The sequence below is a fragment of the Cupressus sempervirens genome, chromosome 4, assembly GCF_028749045.1.
Source record: "Cupressus sempervirens isolate cs-2001-9-10 chromosome 4, ASM2874904v1, whole genome shotgun sequence".
NCBI lineage: Eukaryota > Viridiplantae > Streptophyta > Pinopsida > Cupressales > Cupressaceae > Cupressus > Cupressus sempervirens.
The window spans coordinates 262,099,364-262,115,765 of NC_143121.1; the positions used below are offsets into that span (position 1 = coordinate 262,099,364).

The following is a 16,402-nucleotide window of genomic DNA, read 5'->3' on the forward strand; positions in this document are numbered from 1 at the left end:
CATTACTTGTGATGAGAATTGGAAAAATGATATTCAATGTAATATTTGAGATGATAGTTTACATCATCCAAGATGGAATTCCAAATCTCAAGACTAAACTTCAAAAGGAATTCATAGATATATTATGAATCTGACAACATAAGAACAATTGTTATCCTACCTTAAAAAATACAAAACCGAAATAGCCTTTAATCACTTGGGGTTTTCATAATTTCAAACATCATTGCCTAGTGTGTGAGGATTTGGCTCTGGTTTTTCTAAATAGTTCATTGAGGTGGGTGGAGGATATATGGTAGTTGAACTTAAGGAAGGTGAAGAAGATCTCATTGTGGACCTCAATAGAGACAAAGTAATGGAGGGAGCGAATTCAAGAATTGAGAGAGTTGTTAGGGAAGACAAAGTTGTGGGCCACATTTGAAGGAAGTTGGATTCATCCCTTTCATCAAGAGCATCAAAGGCCATGATGATATCATCACCTAATAGTTCTTGGACTCATGGAAGACACAATGGATTTTTATTGATGGGATTTCTTTTGATGTCATTGAAGAATTTATAGGTAATACAACTAGCCTATCAATGGAAGCAAAATAATGGACGAAGCATGCCAGAGTGATAGATGAGATGAGCCTTAAGAACTTCTTCTGCTTTGATGAAGCCCATGTCCATTTCTGTGGTGGTTTTGCGTGGGAACAACTTCAACAAATGTGGGATATGGTCTTCTGTGCCATAATGTGATATGTTACATAGAGGATAGAGTCAAGGTCTATTATTACTACCAATTTCCTATTCTTAACTATTTTTGGAAGAAGGATTATATTTCCTTCCCTTTTTCTGGTGTTGCATTCTATAGAGACTTAGTTTGAAATATTAAGAACAAACATGAGAATATTGTGGGTGTCCCAGTTCTTCCATGAAGAACTAAAACTATATCCTTTCCTTGGATGCCATTCTAGCAACAATATACTCTACCTCTATAGTGGATAAAGCATTAACCTTCTACAGTTGAGAAACCTAGCTCATTGTTGCCCCACCAATAGTAAATACAAAACCTATAATACTTAGTCTAGTATCAATATCCCCTGTCGAATCTTAGTCAACATAGCCCTATAAATTAGTAATAGAGCCCCCTAAATGTAAACACTTACTAGATGTTCCTCTTAAATAGCTAAGAATCCATTTGATTCCTTTCCAATGCTCAATTCCTGGATGACTCATATACCTACTAACAGCTCCCACTACATGTAGAATATTTGGCCTAGTATATACCATACCATACATCAAGCTTCATACAACTGAAGCATAGGGTACCTTGGAAATGTTATCCTCCACAACCTTTGCCTTGGGAGGCATCTCGTTAGGAAACTTTAAATGACTAGGTAAAGGTGTGTTGATAGCTTTGACATTCCCCATAGAGAGACATTGCAACATCTTCTCAATATAATCAGCTTGAGATAATGTCAATTTTCTATTCTTTCTATCTTTGTAAATCTTCATACCAAGTATTTGTTTTGTTACCCCCAAATCCTTCACAACAAATGAATGTGCTAGCTGTGCTTTTAACCCCTTAATGTGATTTATGTTAAACCCAACTAAAGGGATATCATCAACATATATACATATAAAATAATGTAGATGTCATCATCCAACTTGTTAAAAATAAACACAGTGATCTGAATGACACCTACTATATCCATTGTCATGCATAAAACTATCAAATTTTAGATACCATTGCCGAGGTGATTGCTTCAAGCCATATAAAATTTTCTACAATTTGCACACTAAGTTCTCCTTACCTTTGACCTCAAATCCCTGTGGCTGTGCCATATACATCTCTTCATCCAAATCACCATGAAGAAAAGTGGTTTTAATTTCTATGACAAAGATTTTGCTTGGCTTTTCATAATTTGCAAATTGCTTTGGCTCATATGATAGTTAACTTGAAGAACCATTTCCTGTAGCCTTGGATGCATTTTTATTTGACATTTTTTAAAGAGTGTTCACTTTTGTATTGAGTATTTTATTTAAATTGCTTGATTTTATTTCAAAGCAATCAAGAAGAAAATAGATAAAATGTCTACTATCACTCAGTTTGAAGGTTTTGAATTCTACACATGGAAAAATAAGATATAATTTCTTTTGATTGACATGTGGGTTGGTGAAAAAGCTAAAAGATTTTTTCTATAAAGAATAGAAGTAAATAGGAGGCTAGAGGCAATGGAGGTTGGAAGTTTTTATCATCTCGAGCTAGCTTGTTGCTCAGAGATGATTACTGAATGAGAAGCACCTATTTGTGTCCCTGTAAAGCCGGGGCTTGGAAAACTCATCCCTTAAGATAAGAGGGGACTTGATAGGTTTGTGTCCCTAAAGAAAAGAGGGGGCTTGGCTTCATGATTGTCTTTATATGGAGTGAGGGGGCAAGATTTGAAGAATGGCTTTAGAGACACTCAGAGGAGATGTCAATTTTTGGAGGAAAGGCGTCCATGACATATTAGTGGTGATTGTTTCTATGACACTTGATGAGGCATTAGACACACTCGGAGAAGATGTGGACTTTCAGAAGAAAGGTGTCTCATGTGCAGTACCAAAGGAGGCATTAGGCACACTCCATGGAGATGTGAAAATTTGGAGGAACTATGTCTCGTTGTGTAAGGAAGGTGGAAATAATGCTATTATGAGGACAACTTCAGGATTTGCAATCTAAAGTTGAGATATGAGGGCAACTTTAGGATTAGGATTTGCAATTAACTTAAAGATTAGGATTTGCAGTCTGAAGTTGCAGAGAGAAAATCTACTTTGAAAGGTTGATGAAGGAGCTTCATCAAGGTTTCCAGAAGAATAATATTGGTGAAGGCTTTCACTTGTTTAGATTAATGTAATAAGGGGGGAATGTTGGACTTATTACATTAATTAGGTTAGTTTCTAATAAGAGAGAATGTTAGATCTGTTGGATTAATGTAATAAGGGAACAATGTTGGACTTATTACAATAATTAGGTTAGTTTGGCAATGTTAGATTTGTTAGATTAATGTAATAAGGGAGAATGTTAGATTTATTACATTAATCAAACTAGTTTCTAAAGTTTAGTTTAAATAAATAAATTAGTTAAATGTATAGTTGTTGGAAGTTATTCCCATGAGCAGTTTTTGTAAGGGAAAGTAAGGCTATATAAAGATGCTCAGACACCAATGTATAATAACATTCAGTATCAATTCTATATGTATCCGAATGTATCCAGAAAATCTGAATGAATAAAATCAGCATTTTATATTTTTAACTCTTTTAAGGCTGACATCTTTCTTAGAATGTGCTTTAACTTTGCATCAATAACTTCATAATTGAGGTTCTGGCCTAGATTCTTGGCATTGTGTTTTACTACCTAGGAAAAAATAATTGATCCATGCCACCATGCTTCTTGTGAAGGACCTATATGTTAAGGCATTTGATATTTATTTAGAGAGTCGAGGGAGAAAACAAGAAGAATAACCTGTTGAAGATTAGTCTAAGTGTCAAATATAGATTTTGTTGTAATTGGGCATGTAAGCCTAAAGTGTAAGCCTCATGAGCTTGTCGATTAATTTTACATAAATCGATAATTTTTTGTTAATGTAAATATATAAGCTTGTATTTTTGTGTACATAATTTATATTCTATGATTGATATTGATGTATTAGATCAGGTTATATGGTTTTGGATAGATCTCTATGAGTTCCATCAAATTGTGATTACGTCAGATGGTATAAGAGAAATATTTTACTACTACGATAGAAGATCTTAGTTCTTGACCTTGTAGATCCCTCCAAATCCTTGTTGTGGGGTGGTAGAATATGTGTTGTAAAAAAATACGGATGTTTCTTCATATTCCATATCCTTTGACAGATTGAATTGAGTAGCTGTTTTAAAAGACTCAAGATCATAATGTATGACTGGGTCTACCTTAAAGTGTACAGATATTGTAATATCGAGTGACAGTTTTACAGCAAAGATGAACTGTGAATTGCATTTTTAGTTACTGTATGTTACAGCGAAAAACATGTTATGCTATTATGGTATTCCGGCAAATTAATATATCTGATTATAAACTAATAAAAATCATTGTCAGAGCTTTAGAAAAGCTATGAATTTTTTTATTTTAGAACTATCAAAATTTGGAGACACCAAATTAAATTAAAAAAGAATTACCAAATATCACCTCTGTTTTACACAGTCATCACGATTCACGGTACCGACAGATCATGCAATCTTGCTTTCATAGTTACTCTTCATTAGTATTTCTATTTCTCTAGCGACACCGCTGGACAAATATATGCGTACCAAATTGAAAAAGTGAGATGAGTAAAGTACTCGAAGAATTTCGGTCTCGACTAAGACTTAAGTTAATGCACAAGTTTTATAAAAGCAGAGCTTATTCTTTTCATGTGGCCCAGACAAGGTTCCCAAAGAAATAACTGCAAGGCAATCAGGTAGTTCACATCATTGCTAGGTGGGCTTTACATGCTATCTGCAGCAATCTAACTGATGGAGAATAAAGTTGATATTTAATGTATAGCTTTCGGCTAGTCGCAATGTAAATAGTATTTTAGAATAAAATAAAAACATTCGATTTGAGAGGATTGCTTATAATGTATTAATCATTGATATTCCTTTGGATTACTCCAAATATTGTGGATGAGTAACTTAAATTGTTTTCCAATATGGATTCTCAGGAGTTATAAGAAATGTTAATTACTGGATGATGTTTCATTTTGATTTCTTCTAGATTCAAGTCAGAACATTACAACTAATTTAGGAAAAAACCCTAATTTAAATTCCCTTTTCAAAATGTATTTCTAAAAAGACAAAGCCGAGATAGAATTTTATAATTAAAATTGGTGGAACTGTAAATTTAATAAGAAAGGAATCACAAGATTGTGCTCTTTTCATAGATATCTTCTCTTAGAATGCTATTCTATGTCACATCTCAAACAAATCAGATCAAAGAATAAACACAAATTGTTTAACTTTAGCAGACTAATCGAATGAAATACTTCAAAATTCAGAATTATTGCAGCAGATAGCAATTAAAGCACATCTTGCTATCAGTAATGTGAAGAGTTTGATTGCCTGTCAAAATCTCACCTAGTGAAAGTAAATTACCAGCCTGGCACTTCCTTGGGTCACAGTTAAAGCATAAAACTTCTTATGTGAAGTTGAACCTAATTTAACAGTGAAGCTCTTTGAAATCTTCACTAATCTCTGGAGGCTTAATTTAATTCGGTTTGCTTGTTCTTGATGGCAGGAGCTACAAGTGAAGTGCAAGAGTTCATTTCCGATGAGTGGACAGTGGAGGTCGAAGATTTTCTCACAGAGATCGAGAAACCGGTGAAAATTGACAAGACAAGCATGTGGGTGCCGAGGGCTCTGATTAACGTGAAGCAAGAAGCATACATTCCTCAAATGCTGTCACTTGGGCCATACCACTATCGCACTCTGCATGACCAAGCTTTGCCGGTGCTCCATTACCAACGAGTCAACCATCTTTCCCAGATGGATTTTTACAAGCTGAAATCAATAAGAGATGCAACACAAAATAAGACAGAAATCATCATCAATTTCTTCGAAAGAGTGTCAGAGATGATGCAAGAGTTTGAGGAGTCCTACGACTGGAAGATCAACGACAACCAAAAGTTTGGGCGCATGATAATGTTGGACGCCTTCTTCCTCCACCAGTTTCTCAAAAATGGGTTCCATGTTCTTAAACGGGAGTTCAGTCAAACAGAAAAAAGGTACAGTGAAATTCTTATGCCTACGCTCACAACTATTAGATGTGATATTGTGAAGCTGGAAAACCAGATCCCTCTTTCCCTTCTCAAACAAATAGATTTTTTTTTGGATACCAATACAGTTGAAACTTTCCTCAACACTCAAATATCTCAACTCTCTTGCTTTCATGCGTTTTCTGATGTGAAGATTAAATATGATGAGGAGTCCCATCAACTAGGTTGCATACACAAATATGTGTCCTCTCATAGTCCACAACAAGAAGATATGCCCCCTACGAAACCCACCTACACCTACTGTGAGAAATTCATAACTGCTCTAGACGACATGATAGCGGCCATTTTAGCTCTCTTCTTTCCTCACCCAGCAAGAGGCCGTAATGATTTCCTTGACAGTTACAACGCAATAGAGCTCGACAAGGCTGGAATCCAGTTCAAATCTGGTTCGGACCAAATCAGATTTGACAAGCAATCCGACACTCTCTTTCTTCCCAAGATTGTTGTTTCTGACACCTATACAGAAGTAATGATGAGGAATTTGCTTGCGTTGGAGTTCAATGACCCCAATCGGCCCAAGAATGTGACACAGTATGTTGAACTGATGGACTGCCTCATCGACACGCCAAAGGACGTTGCCCTGCTGAGAAAGAAAGGGGTTATTAAGAGAAAAAGTATGATGATAACGGATGAACAAGTGGTCAAGATGTGGGACGGCATGGCCAAGCCTCTGTTTTTTGCAGGGTTTGAGGAGCATCCACAGGCCATAAAAAGTGGAATCAGGGAGGCGCTGATCAAGAAATATTACAGAAGCAAGGTGAGAAAATGGTGGGTGGAGTTTCATGGGGAGCATCTCTCGAGACCATGGAAGATGTTGGCGTTGTGTACTGAGTTCTTGTTGTGCTGCTCACCGCTGCACAGACCTACTGTGCTTTTGCCCAGTGCCAAAAGAAGCCCTAGACATACACGGTCCGAACTATATGTGCTAATAATTTGTCTATGTTTAGGTACAACTAGTTTTGATAGTTGACAATGTCATTGTGCAATTTTTTCCCTTATTTGTAGGTTTCTTTTAATTTATGTATGTATAATGAACGATTGTAATTTCACATATTAATGGACAAATTTGTGGAGATGGGTTTTTGTCAGACTTCAAATTTGAGATGCATATATCTTTATATACTATTTTAGATCTATATACTATTTTCTATTTAGGAGAAACTTTTCCATTTAAATGTATGTTCATTTATATTTATATTATTGTAATTCATCATATAGTGATAAATATATTAACATTTATGTTATTTCACTTATTTCTATTTGGGAAAAGAGATATTGAAATCTATTTCTATTTATGTTTACTATAAAGTTTAGGTTTGTCAAATAAATTAAATAATTTATAACATCTCAAGTGATGTCTATTGTAGTATGAATTTTTTTATTTTTTTTGAATTGTTACAATTTTTTATATCTATTATGTTTATGGAAATCCCATATTTATTTTCACTTCTTAGTACAATCTTTCATAAAATAATTCATTTATTTCATTCGTTTCTCAAATTAAAATGACTAAGTGATTTGGTTCAGGGAATCTATCAAATTAAGTTCACTTAAGTGATGATACAAGAATTGATATAGGTGAGGAGGAAGAGTCCATTGATTCTTAGGAGGATAGAGTTTTTGAGAATTTATGGGGTGGGGATGGAGATGGAGATGGTATGGAAATAGGGGAAGCTAGTGATGATACCCTCTCACTAAATGTAAGAACCCCTCTAATATCCCCCTCGAGAAGGAATTGCAAACTATGGATGCTGAAAAAGAGAACGATATTGATGTTAGGATTAAAGAGACATAAATAACAATTACATGAAAAAGTAGCCAATATCATAAAATAATAAAGAACACAAAAGAAAACATAACACACAAAATTTTAATGTGCAATCGCTAGACTATTTCCACCAAACAATGAGTCCAATACTCTTATTATCCAATGACTACAACCTGATTAAAATCTATAATCTCTTACACCTCAATATTGCTGCAAGAAGCTTCTACTACCTTACACATTTTGAAATCTCTAACCCTAAGCTATTTTATACAAGTTTTTACCACTTAAAAAATTAGGGCTAGATAATTTTCATAAGTTAACCTTAAAAAACCCTTGATGAGTCAATCTTGAAAAATGGTTGACGAGTCAACTGAAAATCTTTGAAAAGTCAACTAGAAAATTTGTTTCAGAGTGATGCTCTAAACCCCAAAGAATCTATGAAAAGTTTATAGTGCTTCATTAATTAGTCACCACATATCAATAATTGAGATAGTAGATTCCTAATTTAAGAACATAGTTGGGGACCCAATGTCCGATTCAAAAGATGAACAGATGAATGCTATTCCTTCTATTTATGTCTAGTGTGGTCCTCATAATATTGGCATTGACACGGTGAAGGATGGATAGGAGGCCTATATTTCCTTTGATAATTAGATCATCAATGAGATTAAAATCATTAAGGAGGAAGTGGGTAAAATATCCAAAGATTTGTAGCAAGAGGTGGAAGCAAGGAAAAAATTTCAAGATAGTAAAGAAGGTGATTGGAGATAGTGATACTAGAATCCAAGTTCTGGTCCAAATATTCATCACTACTAAAGGAAAAGTGGAAGTTGAGGGCATTGAGATTAGGGTGCACTTGGTCGGAGAAGATAAAGGTCAATATGTGGAAGTTGCCAATGGACTTGGCAAAAGAAGAAGAGAGAAACTGAATAGAAAGGTGACTATTGTTGTGAAGACTAGGTAGGGTGATACAAAGGTTATTGGTTCCTAGGCGGCCAAGATGTTGAAGGAGCTGTCCTCGCTCTAGCTCTTTTTTTGATTATCTGGTCTTTTTTTCTTTATATTTAATTTCAAAATTTTTAATATTGTAGCCTTGAGTGTGTATTCTCTATATTCTTAGTGTGTATTTTATAAGTATCTACTTTAGATCTTTGAAGCAAACCAAATTTCTAAAAAAAAATTGTAGATACATAAGAAATAAAAAAGGAAAACACTAAAATTCTCATAACTCACAACTTTTCAGTATGATAGCATTAATATGAGAGAATTGGTGAGGTAAGAGGTGAACTTAGATGGACTGATGCATTTAGTTTTTGTTGATTGAAACATAGTCATAGCTCATAAAGTTGGACTGGTCAGTGAGGAAAGACTAGTGATTGGTGACCAGATAATGCCTATGTGACATACTTGGTATAAAAGAGTGACCAGAAGGTGAATAATCTTACAATGAAAAACTATGGTCAAATTTCTACATGATTATTGTTAAGTCTCTACTTCTCAAGCCAATTGAACCTAAACATAGGCATTGCTAAAAATTCTATAGAAGTTCCCCTAGATTTTAATATGCTTCTTTTGAGAATTATGTGTAGGCCTATTTAATAAATAACCTTGATATTTTTAACAAATAAATCTGAACTAATTTTATCATTTTGAGAAGTACATTTATTTATTTATAATTTATTGCTTTAGATTTTCAAATATTATTAAAATACTTTTCATTTCGTTCCAATCATTTGCTATATTTGATTAAAGGAAAGATGAAGGTAAATGTAAGTTTAAAACGGTTGTGCGTGAAAGGCTTTATAGGTAAAGGATGATATTAAGTCAGGATTATATGATTGTGTTCTTTTCTTGACAGTTAGTCTTCGAATGACATCCTTTGTCATTTTTAGAATAAATCTCATTGCATTCAGCACACTTTAAAACATTCCTTTCTTGACAGTTAGTCTTCGAATGACATCCTTTGTCATTTTTAGAATAAATCTCATTGCATTCAGCACACTTTAAAACATTCCTCTCAAGCAAAATATTTAGTTTTGTCAGCTTAAATATTCTAAGCAATGATGTGTCGAAGGATGTGATTGCATTGGTGTAAGAATCTAATCCATAAAATGTAGATTACGAGAATGGAATTTGACTTGGATCACACGAAAAGCATACGCCTCCTCAAGATAAAAACTCGTATACTAATTTCGATCTTATTAATGATCGATCTTCTTCAAGCGTTTTTCTTATCTAGAGCTATCGCTTGATTTGGTGGCTTTCAATGGCAACAGCTGCAAGTGAAGAGAAACAACTAATTTCTGATGAACGGACAGTGGAGGTCCAAAACTTTCTTGAAGACAGCAAGAAAGGTGGTACAGCTTTTAGAACGAGTATGCGGGTTCTAATCAATGCAATGCCAGAGGCGTACATTCCTCAGTTGCCCATACCACCACCGCTCCCTCCTCAAGAATTATTATAAGAGTAAGATAAGAAATTTCATAGGGAGCACTGTTAAGATAGTGGACATTACATTTAACTTTTAAATAGTCAATATTAATTAATTTTTCTAAATTTAATTGATCGAAAGACACCACTGCAATAATTTTAGTTTGCCTCGCAAGAACACGGATCTACTGTGCTTTTGCCCATTGCGAGAAGGACTCCTAACGATGAACCCTTGATGTCTTGTGGCCTCCAGAACTGTTGAATAGATTTTGGCGAGGTAATGGGAAAGTAGTGTTAGGTGTTTCTTCTATTATTTGTTATAAAATATATTTATAGCATGTGCCTATGAGTCTAAAGAGTTGGGCTAATTTTTATTATTATTTAGGGTTATATCATGTAATAATGCATAGTTATGATTTTAGCGGTGGTGTACTTATACATAGCTGTTCAAATATATAAAAACATAGCAAGATTTATTTAAAATTGAGTTAATTTAATAGTAAAATAATAAAATTGTAATATACATATATTCTATTTTACTGTACAATTATTTTATTCAATATTTATTTAAAAGGTTATGAATAGTGGATCTATTGATTTTAAGATATTCAATGGTCACTTTAGAGAAAAGGGATGTTCCATGAAGTATGTTATTATATATGATTTTAATAATTTAAACTAAACATTTGAATGCTCTATATAAACATCTTCAATTGTATTATCTCTAGTCATAATTTAAAAAAGAAGATAAAGAAGTTATATGTAAAACCATTTAGTAAAAAATAAATGAAAATAGTCAATGGCTTTTAAGTAACTAAGAAATATAAAAAATCTCTAAAAGAATGTAATTTAACTGATTGGTAAAATAAACACATTCTTTATCCCTTACAAAACAATGCATTAAAGTAGGTAACATCGCACACACACACACACACACACACACACATGTGTGTGTACATGTATATATAGATATATACATATATATATATGTATATATACATATATATATATATATGTATATATCTATATACATGTATATATACATATCTATATATATGTATATATACATATCTATATATATACATATGTGTATATATACATATGTATATACATACATACATACATACATACATACATACATACATACATACATACATACATACATACATACATACATACATACATACATATATATATATATATATATATATATATAGACACACACACACACACACACACACACACACACACACACACACATATGTGTATGTATATACATACATGTGTGTGTTTTTGTGTGCGCGTGTAGGTAAGAACAGATTAATTTGATTGAACAATATGAAATGAATTGTTTATTAATTATTTTTTTTATTTTTATAATAAATTATTAATTTATAAAACTTAATTGGTATAGAAATTTTGGTGTGTGAGTTAGAAGGTTGATGTTATTTCATGTTAGAAGTGTGTTGAAGTCATTTAATGTTGAGTTGTAGGCATTTTTCCATGCTTTTGACATAATAAGGCTATGTTAGTCCGCTAGTCAACAAGAGACAATGTTGGTCAAATGGTTAGTCCAGGTTGAAATTTGACATGTGATGAAAAAAATATTGTGTTTGTATGACTTATAGGTCATTGTCCATGTTTGTTTTGGTCACAAGTGTCTTGGGTGAAAAATTGCACAATTGTTACAAAAATACAAAGTTGCAAACTATGAAATTGCATATGTTATTAGAGTCATACCAAAGTGTGTTTAGCTTCATGTTATCAAATTGATAGGTCAAGATGCCACCTAAAGGGGTTAAGAACCTTGAAATGGTGATTGAATAAATGGAGAAGAGCATTGATAAAAAAATGGGATAAGGGATTGAAGAAGATGATTAGGAAGTTGAAAGCTAAGGATAATAATTCAAATAGTAAAGAAAATGACAAATGGGAAGAGATTGAAGAAGGTGGGGATCAAACCCAAGAATTAAAATCATCAAGCACCAGAGTTCCACATGAGGATAGAAAAGATTACTAAAATATTTTTATTTTCCATTTGAAAGAGGAATTCAAGGTTGTGGTGCCTACTTTTAGTAACAAAATGGATGGAGAAGAGTTAACTGATTGGATATATCTTTCATATGTACTTACTTTTATTTTAATGATGTTTAAGAAGAGGAAAATCTTAAGTATGCAAGGAGAAAGCTCAAGGATTATGCACTTATTTGGTGGAGCTATACAAAAAATGAGAGAGAAAGGAATATGGAAATACCTACTATAAAATGGAATTAGAAAAATAGCCTTATGAAATATAAATTCATGCCAATTGACTTTGAGGTTGTAATGTCCCCACTAATTAGGACATTAATACCTACAAAACCAATGTTAAAATTTATACAATAATAAAATATATCTTACTATTCTACCCTCTATCATAATGCAACCTTAAAGATGTCTCTAGATTAGGTTACCTAACCCCTAGTTATTCAACAGTCATTTTTAGAGTGCACTCCTTAAGGTTCAAATATGCATATGTTGAAACCATTAGAATATTCCTTCCATTATACTTCCTCAAGGATTTTGGTCATATGGAGATAATTCTTACATACAAACATTATAGGGGTTGTATCCATTAAGTAGTGTTTTTGGTGAAATGGGTGTTACACCCATCTCTGATACCAACACTTACCATTGTCTCTGTCGTGTTAGCCAAATGTGTAGTAATACCCATCTTTGATATTGACACAAAGAGCTTTCCATTTTCCATTTACTTCATTGTATTAGCCAAATGGGAATGTTCCCATCTCTGATATGAATACATGAAGCCATAACCCTAATAAAATATCCTTCCATATTGAATCATTTCAATTTATGATCCTTTTTAGCAAATTTCCATTTTCCATTTTAATGTATTGTTTCGAATAATGAATTTTAAATAAAATAACCATTACTTAAAAAATATACATTTTCATGTGTTTTGATCAATATCATATAAAGGGGGCCACTCATATAACCATACACTTACCTCTACTGTAGATTGTACCACTTCCTCTGCTGCAATTTATACCCATGCTGATGTAATGGAAGGTGAAAGCTTGAGGGGTCCTAGTGGTAAGTTATAATCTTCTTCCTTCCTGTAATGGTGGCTTCCTTCACCATTTTCCATGCCTCTTTTACCATATACCTTCACTTATTTATATGGGTGAACGAGCCACTTCAAATAGTGTACGTGACATTTGGGAGTGGGTCCGTCCTATTAGTGATAGTGTCATCGAGTATATTATTATTTGTTGGGTCCATTTATAATGTAATGAGCATTCACAAAATTAGTTAGTGTTTAGTAGATGTATTTAGTGATCAATTAATAATTAATATATTTTGAATAATCATTTATATTTACTAGCAATATCTGTTATATCAATAACTTTTGAATATCATTTTTGTTACTTTGGAAATCATGGTTTTGATTTTGATTATATGGATCAATATCACCAATAGTTGATTGGTTTATTTCATTACTTACATATCTTCATGTTTGAACGATGAAATTATTTATAACATTCATATAGATATATATATGTTTGTATTTACTCATTATAATTTATTATTTAGTTTTTTAATCTAAGGAGGGGATATTATAGAGATTCAAGTGATTAGGAAAAATTATAATATTAGATACAAGGATATGTACGTTCCTATCTTTAGTGCGGAGTTTCACAAACCTGGTATAAGGGAAAATCAAAATATGTAATAATAGGATCTTGTGGCCATATATCAATGGATTAAAATATGAAGTCCAAGATGAAATAAGTTTTCTCATTCTTAAGATAGTGGATGAGTGCCAATTAACCTTCATGCCTGAGGAAAAACTTAAGAGGAAGGGTGATTAAATATGCATTTCACATCATCCACACTACCTAGGTAAGGATTTGTATTGCTTCAAGTTTATGTGATTCAAAAATTAAATTTCTTGGAACCTCGTCACAATCACTAACAATACAAGCCCTGCTATCCATTGAATCTATAGTGTCTACTATCACTAACAACACATGCCCCTTAGGTAGAGACATCTTTTGAAACAAAGAGATAGCTTCCGAGGGGGTCTATAAGAACTCCAAAACTATAAAGGAAGATACCAAAGAATAAAATCCATCAACTACCTAAAATAGTGAGGATAAATAATCTCCTTAATTCCATCCAACTACTAAAAACCAACCAAATTAATGATAATCTATTTTTTCTCTTCTGAAACCTTTTCTTTCTAAATAGTTTTGAGATTGAAATTGATGGATCTGTGAGAGGGGCTTAAGATCTTTCATGCTATCCGCTTTCGTTTTCTTCTTACTGTATCTTTTAGCCCAATGATTTATTTTTTTATACACAAAATAGGAGGATGGAAGAGAATTAAACTCTACTTCCTACATAAACTTTCCTTTTCTTGAGGTTATCAAAATTACTGAAGGAAGATTCTCCAACCTACCTATGTTGACAAAAATCCTAAGAAAGAGGATTCTAATTTTAGCACTTGGTCATAGGTCAATAGAAAGGTTTTCCTCAAAACCTCTCACTAGACCTTTGAAAACTTACATGTTCCACAACTCTAGGGGAAGACCCATAAATCTAGCCCACACCATAATAGAGGAGAACAAAGAATAATCACAATTCACTATGGGGACCATTTATGGAAGGAGAGAGCCATCTTTATAAACATCCAAGGTCCACCTAACATCACTTAGTCATAGTCTTCTTTATTAACAAACTCAAATGAATGGAAATCCCTAGGAAGGGCCTCTATCTCCACATGACCTTTAAGATGATATTTCCTTTTAACAAAACTATGAATTGCATCAATATTTATCTAAAAAAATATGAATTTACCAAATAGATTCAACACCATCATAGCAATAATATTGTCCAAGATGAGATCATGTAAAAATATACAAAACTTACCTTTTTGTCAACCCACCTAATTTGATCCATAGCCTGAAGAACATGAGACTTTACTTTGGGATCCCCAAATGAACTAGACAATTTTTTTGGAACTACCCCTCCCCAAAATGGAAATTAGTTTCATTACCCTTTCCATTGAAGAAAATCAAAATGATAGAAACCTCCTTCTATGACAAAGGTACCTTGGATATAAGAACTTTCTCCATATTCATGTCTAACAATGAAAGAAAAATAATGACAGACTCTAAAAGAATCAAGGCACTAGAACCCCCTTTGATGTGCCTTAAACCATTGAACAAGACTTCTACAACCCATTGAATGATAAGAAACCAAAATCACCTAGCAATCATCTTGATGAGAAAGGATTGGTTCAATTCAAAAAAATTCACACTCTAGAGCTCACGATGCTTTATTGAAGACCTTTTGTTCAAATGTTTGTGTTTACATTCATTACTAAAAAAAAAGGGATTCCAAAATTCATCTCATCAAACATTCAAGGTATCCTCATATCATTTTAATGGTCATAAAATGTGAAATAAAAATGCAAGAACTATATTTTGGCCTGGAAAAAGTGTTTCTTCCTAATAAAGAATGTATGGAAATGTATAATTAATATGTAACAAAAAGAAAATTGGGTGCTAAGCAAATTTGGATATTACATAGAGAACCTTCTTGATAGGGGACATGCATATGAACTAAATTTTATAGGCTATGCTGACTTAGAGAGGATTTTACATATTTTTTCCTCCCTAAGGTTTATTAAATGTAAAAAATTAAATTATCTTATCTTACAAACAAGCTATCTTGTGGCATACATTAATGATAGCTCATGTGAAATTATTTGAGGATTCTTTGAATGGACATACCACCCTCAATAAAATTAAATCTTGTTAGTATATTTGGTAGTACTAAAATAATTATAAGTAATTAGAGGAAACTACTCTTTCTTCTTGGATTCATGAAGTACTTCTTGCACAATTCAATGTAAATCAATTGGTTTACTTCTCATTCCAATGATTTAATGTAGAGTTTCAACAAAGAGATGTAAAAGTGAAAAGTGATATTTTCTAATGAGGAGGATGAAATTGTGTGTGTAGAAAATCTAAACCTAAATTTTTTGTAGTGAAGAAAGGGAATATTAGTATCATAAAGTCTTATGTTAAACTTGATTTGCTAGGAAGTTAGTCTTTGAGTCTATCCATTCTACCCAAATCTAGTACTTTTACATGTCTTCCACTTTGAGAACAAAGTGTTTCTATAATATGCTTATATCAAATAGGACCTAATATTTCTTTCCAATGTGTACTTTTTAGGCATCTATGGAAATTACCAATAATCTCTTAAATTGTGTTTTTTCCACAACAATTTACAAATGACTTTAGTTACAACTTAATTGAAAATATCCCAACCATAGGAGTTTTCTCTCCCATGTTTAGAGTTTGTCACTTCTTTAAAATTC

General features: G+C 32.8%; 1 pseudogene; it reads left to right on the forward strand.

The window, feature by feature from the left end:
* The first annotated feature begins 5,137 nt into the window (after positions 1–5,137).
* LOC149561000 (putative UPF0481 protein At3g02645) lies at positions 5,138–6,901 on the forward strand (annotated as a pseudogene).
* Positions 6,902–16,402: the final 9,501 nt, after the last annotated feature.